Source organism: Siniperca chuatsi, linkage group LG4 (assembly GCF_020085105.1).
Source record: "Siniperca chuatsi isolate FFG_IHB_CAS linkage group LG4, ASM2008510v1, whole genome shotgun sequence".
Taxonomy (NCBI): Eukaryota; Metazoa; Chordata; class Actinopteri; order Centrarchiformes; family Sinipercidae; genus Siniperca; species Siniperca chuatsi.
The window spans coordinates 20181311-20186693 of record NC_058045.1 but is presented as its reverse complement, the minus strand read 5'-3'; the positions used below and the strand labels follow the sequence as shown (position 1 = coordinate 20186693).

The following is a 5383-nucleotide window of genomic DNA, read 5'->3' as shown; positions in this document are numbered from 1 at the left end:
GAGCAAAAGAGGTTTGTTGTTGTTTTTGTGTTGTATTTTATTGCTGTTAAAACTCTGTTCCATTATAATAGTAACTAGTCTCCAAAAGGCAATTTATGAGATTAAACTGGGTTTAATTGGATTTATTCAAGTGCTTGCTGTCATGGGTGTAATCATCCCATTGATAGAGACCCATAATTTGGCCTTTCTATCAACCAGGGCATTGTAATCTTCCACAGTAATGAGTAAAAAAAATGGTAGATGACCTCTGGTGTTGTGCTTGCATGCACCAGGGCGGAGATACAAATGCTCAAATGAAGAGAAAAGTTAATAGGCAACCAGAAAACACCATAAGCTCATTAAACTTTTCTTCCCCTAATGCAAGAGAAAATATACTGTGGGCTCTATGTGTCAGCTAGCTATTGCCCCCGCTGAATTGGCATGGGACCTGGTGGGACCTCGTTCTGCTTTCTAAAAATTTCATAGCCTCTCTGCATCTAACACTATTAACTGGGACATACCTTGAACAACGGCAAGAGCAAAGTATAAAACTGGAGATCAGAGGTTATATGGTATGTGCATAAAGATGTGATTGAATAAAGTTTTTACTCATTTATATAAAAATCACTATCTACCGTGTGTGTGTGTGTGTGTGTGTGTGTGTGTGTGTGTGTGTGGCTGCTGACAAACTGATAAATATTGACATACAAATATTACTTTTGGATTGTTTTTTATGTATTTCTGATATTTTTTCATGCATTTATCACTGTTTGATGAATGAGATCCATTTGCTCATACCAGTGATTAATGCCATTGTCACTTGAGAGGACATATAAACAAACCTTAGTTAGACAAAAAAGAATAGCGACTCACATGCCTTTCATGTTGCTCCACTTAATCACTCCTGTTTACACACTAGGAGATTGTTTCATGTACCATACCCTCATTACTCTAACACTGATTTGAGTAAGACCTGTATAATGATTGCAATGTTAAAAATCCTTGTAACGTTTTATATTAAAATCGATTGCAGTCACCAAGTAGAGTTCTGAGTTTCAACTTGGATTAGACACTAATAATTAGTTTAGATAAGCTGTATTATATATACAGTATTTATTTATTTATATTATGAAACTGTATTTAAAAGCGAATTTGGCATACTGCTTGATTATTGTAACAGTCCACTGATCTTAATAGCAAACAGTGTGTCAGATTTCTACATCTCAGTATGCCAGCTGGTTTAGAGGCACACTGTGATGAAATACATCTTTTATAAAGTAAATACTCTGTGTGGATCCGAATCCTACCAGCATAAATCCAGGTCTGCTCACAGGTCCTTGTTTGTGTGCCAGAAGTGTCTTGATTTGAATCCAGCTGACATCTGCACTCATGCAGTTGTTCTGTATAAATTAACCGCAGTGTCCTGCTTATACAAACGTTATTGCTCACTTTTCTGCTCTAATTAGTAGTGGAAAAAGGTTAACAGATACCAGAATACAATCACATTTCCATAATGGTTGCATTGTTTACACTCTGTATAACGCTACTGACATATACTGTTACAGTAAACAAGGGAACCCAGAGAAAGAACACAGATTAAATACAGATGAGTGGATGAATGACCAGGGTAGAATTACTGCTAGGCTGATGAGTTGATGACCGGCAGTTGTGAGGCAATCAGACAGGTGTGCAGCAGAGAGAGAGAGAGAGAGAGAGGAGACCACACCCACGACAAAACACACACCACAGAGAAACGGACAGGGGGAGACAAGAAACACCAGGGAAGGGAAAAACACTGGAAATATCAGGAAAGACTGGAGTTATGGTACTATCCATGACATATACACACAAACTTGCACACATATACACAACTTTTCTAGCAATTATTTGTTTCACAGCAATGTACACTCATCTTTCTTCTTAGTATTAACTGGAAACTCACATGTATCTTAACTACAGCGATTACAGTGTCGTACACTGGTGTCCAGTTCTGCTCTAAAATCAATATACAGTTTACCCAAACAGGAGCAGAAAATGTGCTGACAAGAGTTTGGCAAATGTAAGTAATTGTTAATGATGTGTGTAATCAGCCAATCACTCAGTGTTGACATTACTGATGACAGCGAGCAAAGTAGTCTGGGAGATGATTAGTCCATGGGCTCATGCAGGTAATCACAAGCATTCACTGTACAGTGCCAGCAAGGTTTGTGTCGAGCCATGTGTCAATATTTAGACTCTAGACTGCCGGAGTTTTCAAGCAAATATGAATTTACATAGAAGACACATGCACAATTTCAGATCCTTTTTAAATGTTATGCACTTTGAAGTTAACTTTGGAGATAAATTAAAATAAGCAACATTTTAGCTCAGAGATTTTAACCATTTTCACTGTTTTTATAGTGTGTGATAAAAAAAAATAGTGCTTAATATACATGTGAAACATAACATGAGCACTAAATTTTGAAATTCAGAACATCAGTTGCCAATTTTCCACTTTCTTTATTTTTCAAACATGTGCCAGGTATCTTACATTTACATTTTCTCAGAAAAAAGATCGAGGACCAAGTTACATAACACATTAACTATCTCTGCATTTATGTGAAACTTGGTTATACCATGGCCACTGACAATTCTCAACTCTGACTGGCTGGAAAGTTTGGATTGACTTTTAGTAACCGTACAGTGTAACTGGACACCTATGATGTTCTGAATTGATGCACCAGTATTAAACTGTAGATAAAACAGTGAGGCTTAATGAAAGATCTTGGTGCTATAGGGTTATTTGTGTAACCACCAACAACAACCGAGAAAGGGATAAAAAGCTTCTCAGTGAGAACCACGCAAATTCAATTTTAAATGTGTTCAATATTTGCGGGAATCTGGACGTCCAAATCAATTACCAGTAGGATGAGGAAAGAGGGGACTTAAATAGAAGACCTAAATGTAGCCACAGTGAAGCTGGTAGCTTGAGTCTGAGGGACAGCTGCAGGTGAAATGAGAGAGGACCGGAGAGGAAATGCGTTGGAGGAAATGACGTTTTCCACATGACATCTGAATGGCCCCAAATGTTCAACTTTCTCACTGTTACTTTTTACCCAGCTGTCCAATCACAGTGGAGGAGGGGCGGGACAAATCCCACGAAGACCAACCGTTACATGTAGGCTACAAATGCTGAACAATGACAACAATGGAGGAGAAATTAATATTGCTGGTCTCTGAGTATCCATGTCAGTACCAGATGACATCCCCGGACTACCACAATATCAATATGAAAAATAAGGCTTGGAGGAACATTTCGTTCGCCATGGGTTTAACAGGTAAGCAGCAGTCAGCTATTGTCACTTCCGGATATTCCATATCATAGCAACCAAAGCATTTCAGCAGAAAAAATGCTGCACCTCCAAAGCACTCTCAAGCGCTCACGGCTGGGCGTTTTCAGAAAAGCACCAGGTGTTTTCAGCTGAGAAAATGCTCTGGTGGACACACGGCCTACCTTACTTAAGGGGAGATCACACAGAGACGCATCGCTACAGGCGCAGTTGCTTCAAAAACGTCAAAAACAGCTGATGCGCCTCAGGAGCGGGGCTGCGTGCGCCACTGCTTTGGAGCTCTCTCACAGTCTATTTATCGACATAGTAAACGGCATTATACTCGCCAGAGATTCACCTGGCTGCTCAAGCAACAGGAAGAAAGTGGTAAAGTAGTAAAGCCCGCCTTGCTTGATTTGATTGGCTGCCGGGGCAAAGTTTGACATTGACGAGTGGCGCGACTCCGTGCCTTTTGCTGAAAAGTTGAGAATATTTGAACTTTTATGCGCGTCAAAAAACCGCTTGAAAAACATGAAGCAAGAGGGCAAGAGAGGAGCGCACACCAGGCGCCAGACCATAGGAAAACAATGGTTTTGCTGGTGACGCATTTCTAGCGGCGCATCTCTGTGTGATCGGCCCTTTAATGTCCATCTCAAAAAAGATTGTTTAGAAAAGTCCAGCGTTGTGCATGTTGCACAGGAACACAACTTAGAAACTTTAATTGTAACATCAATGCAAGTCATTCGAGTACAAATAAGTAAAGAACAGTGTATCTGTTGGTGGATGCCTTCTAAACAAGCAAGTAGAAGTGTAATTCAGTGTGCAAGAGACCTTGACGAACAAAGTAGTCGATGCAGACTATTTCAGTTTATCAGACCTGTTCACACCATTGTTGGCAAAGGCAATATTATGTCGCTTCTAACTCTGTCTACAGATTTGATTCCCAGCCTAAATCCACCTGAGCCTGACCTGGTCCAAACAGGTCAGGTTGGGCTTGCTCTAATTATTAATTAGAGTCTTATTTCTCTAATTCCATGTTCGCCAGATTCCATGTTCAACTAGTGTAAATTATTAGAGGTAGATAAGCATTTTTAGGATGGGGCAGAATTCCATTACAGAAGCAAAAACATATCTGGATAATCAAAATGTTTTCTGACATGTAAAAAGGATTACTGTATTATGGAGAGCTGTCAGTGAATACAGTAAAGAGCTCAAACAGACAAAAATAATGGAAACACATTTTATTGTGCTACAAGTTACTGTATTTGTAGCCTAACTGCACAAAATATTGTCTTTACTAATTTGTATGGAAAACAAGGTGACAGGGATTTCATTGCTGCCTGAAACAGTAATTCAACTTCAAAAGAGACATCATCCACGCTCGCCAAAATGTATGAGTGCAGTGTATTTGCATTTGAGGTTCTGTATATTTGTTCCTTTGGGACTCTAAATGCCTGACAAGGACACTTTCTTGTAGGAGAAACCAGCCTCTGGACTCTGCTGCCAGCCCATTACAAATGGTTATGGTGAGGAGGTGAACTGTTTTTAGAGCGGATAAGAGCAGCTGATTGGATTGGCCATTACTGAAGCTCACCTCAACTCCACCTGCTGATATTGTACTGCTCTTTCTAACAGTGTATTCATCCTGCTCCAGTCTCATTTTCCTGATTGCTCTGACATGCAGCAGAAGTAGTGCTAGAAGTAGAGAAAAATGTGTCTGTTGATAACTTCACCTCTGCCTCAGACAGAAAGGAAGTGGAAAAGAATTGAGCATCAGAAAAATGTTGTGTCATTAGACAGGAGAAAGCCTGAGGAATAAAGGAATATTATTGTTGGTTGTGTGTTTTTTGTTGCCTTGACAGTAAAAAATCTACTAATAAAGAGGTGGGAGGTCAAATCTACAGTGACATACTGTATAGCACTAACATTCTATGCCATGGTATTTTTCAAATTTTTTTTTTTATTAAGTTCAGGCTCATTAAATAGTGCATACTTTGGTCAAGTTAAGAAAAAACTATTCCAGTTTATGTGAAGGCCTAAATGCTATGTCACACTACGATTTTAAACAGCAAGATTTAGCAACGAGTCCAATTAAT

General features: G+C 39.3%; 1 long non-coding RNA gene across 2 annotated transcripts; it reads left to right on the top strand.

Moving 5' to 3' along the window:
* Positions 1–1682: 1682 nt before the first annotated feature.
* On the top strand, positions 1683–5122 carry LOC122875294. 2 transcript variants are annotated; one of them, XR_006377784.1, is made up of 4 exons: positions 1683–1804; positions 1939–2038; positions 3079–3296; positions 4765–5122. It is a non-coding gene; the product is annotated as an uncharacterized LOC122875294 (long non-coding RNA). The 2 variants fall into 2 exon arrangements; XR_006377785.1 differs by lacking the exon at positions 1939–2038 and having other exon boundaries at positions 1690–1804.
* The last annotated feature ends 261 nt before the right edge of the window (positions 5123–5383 follow it).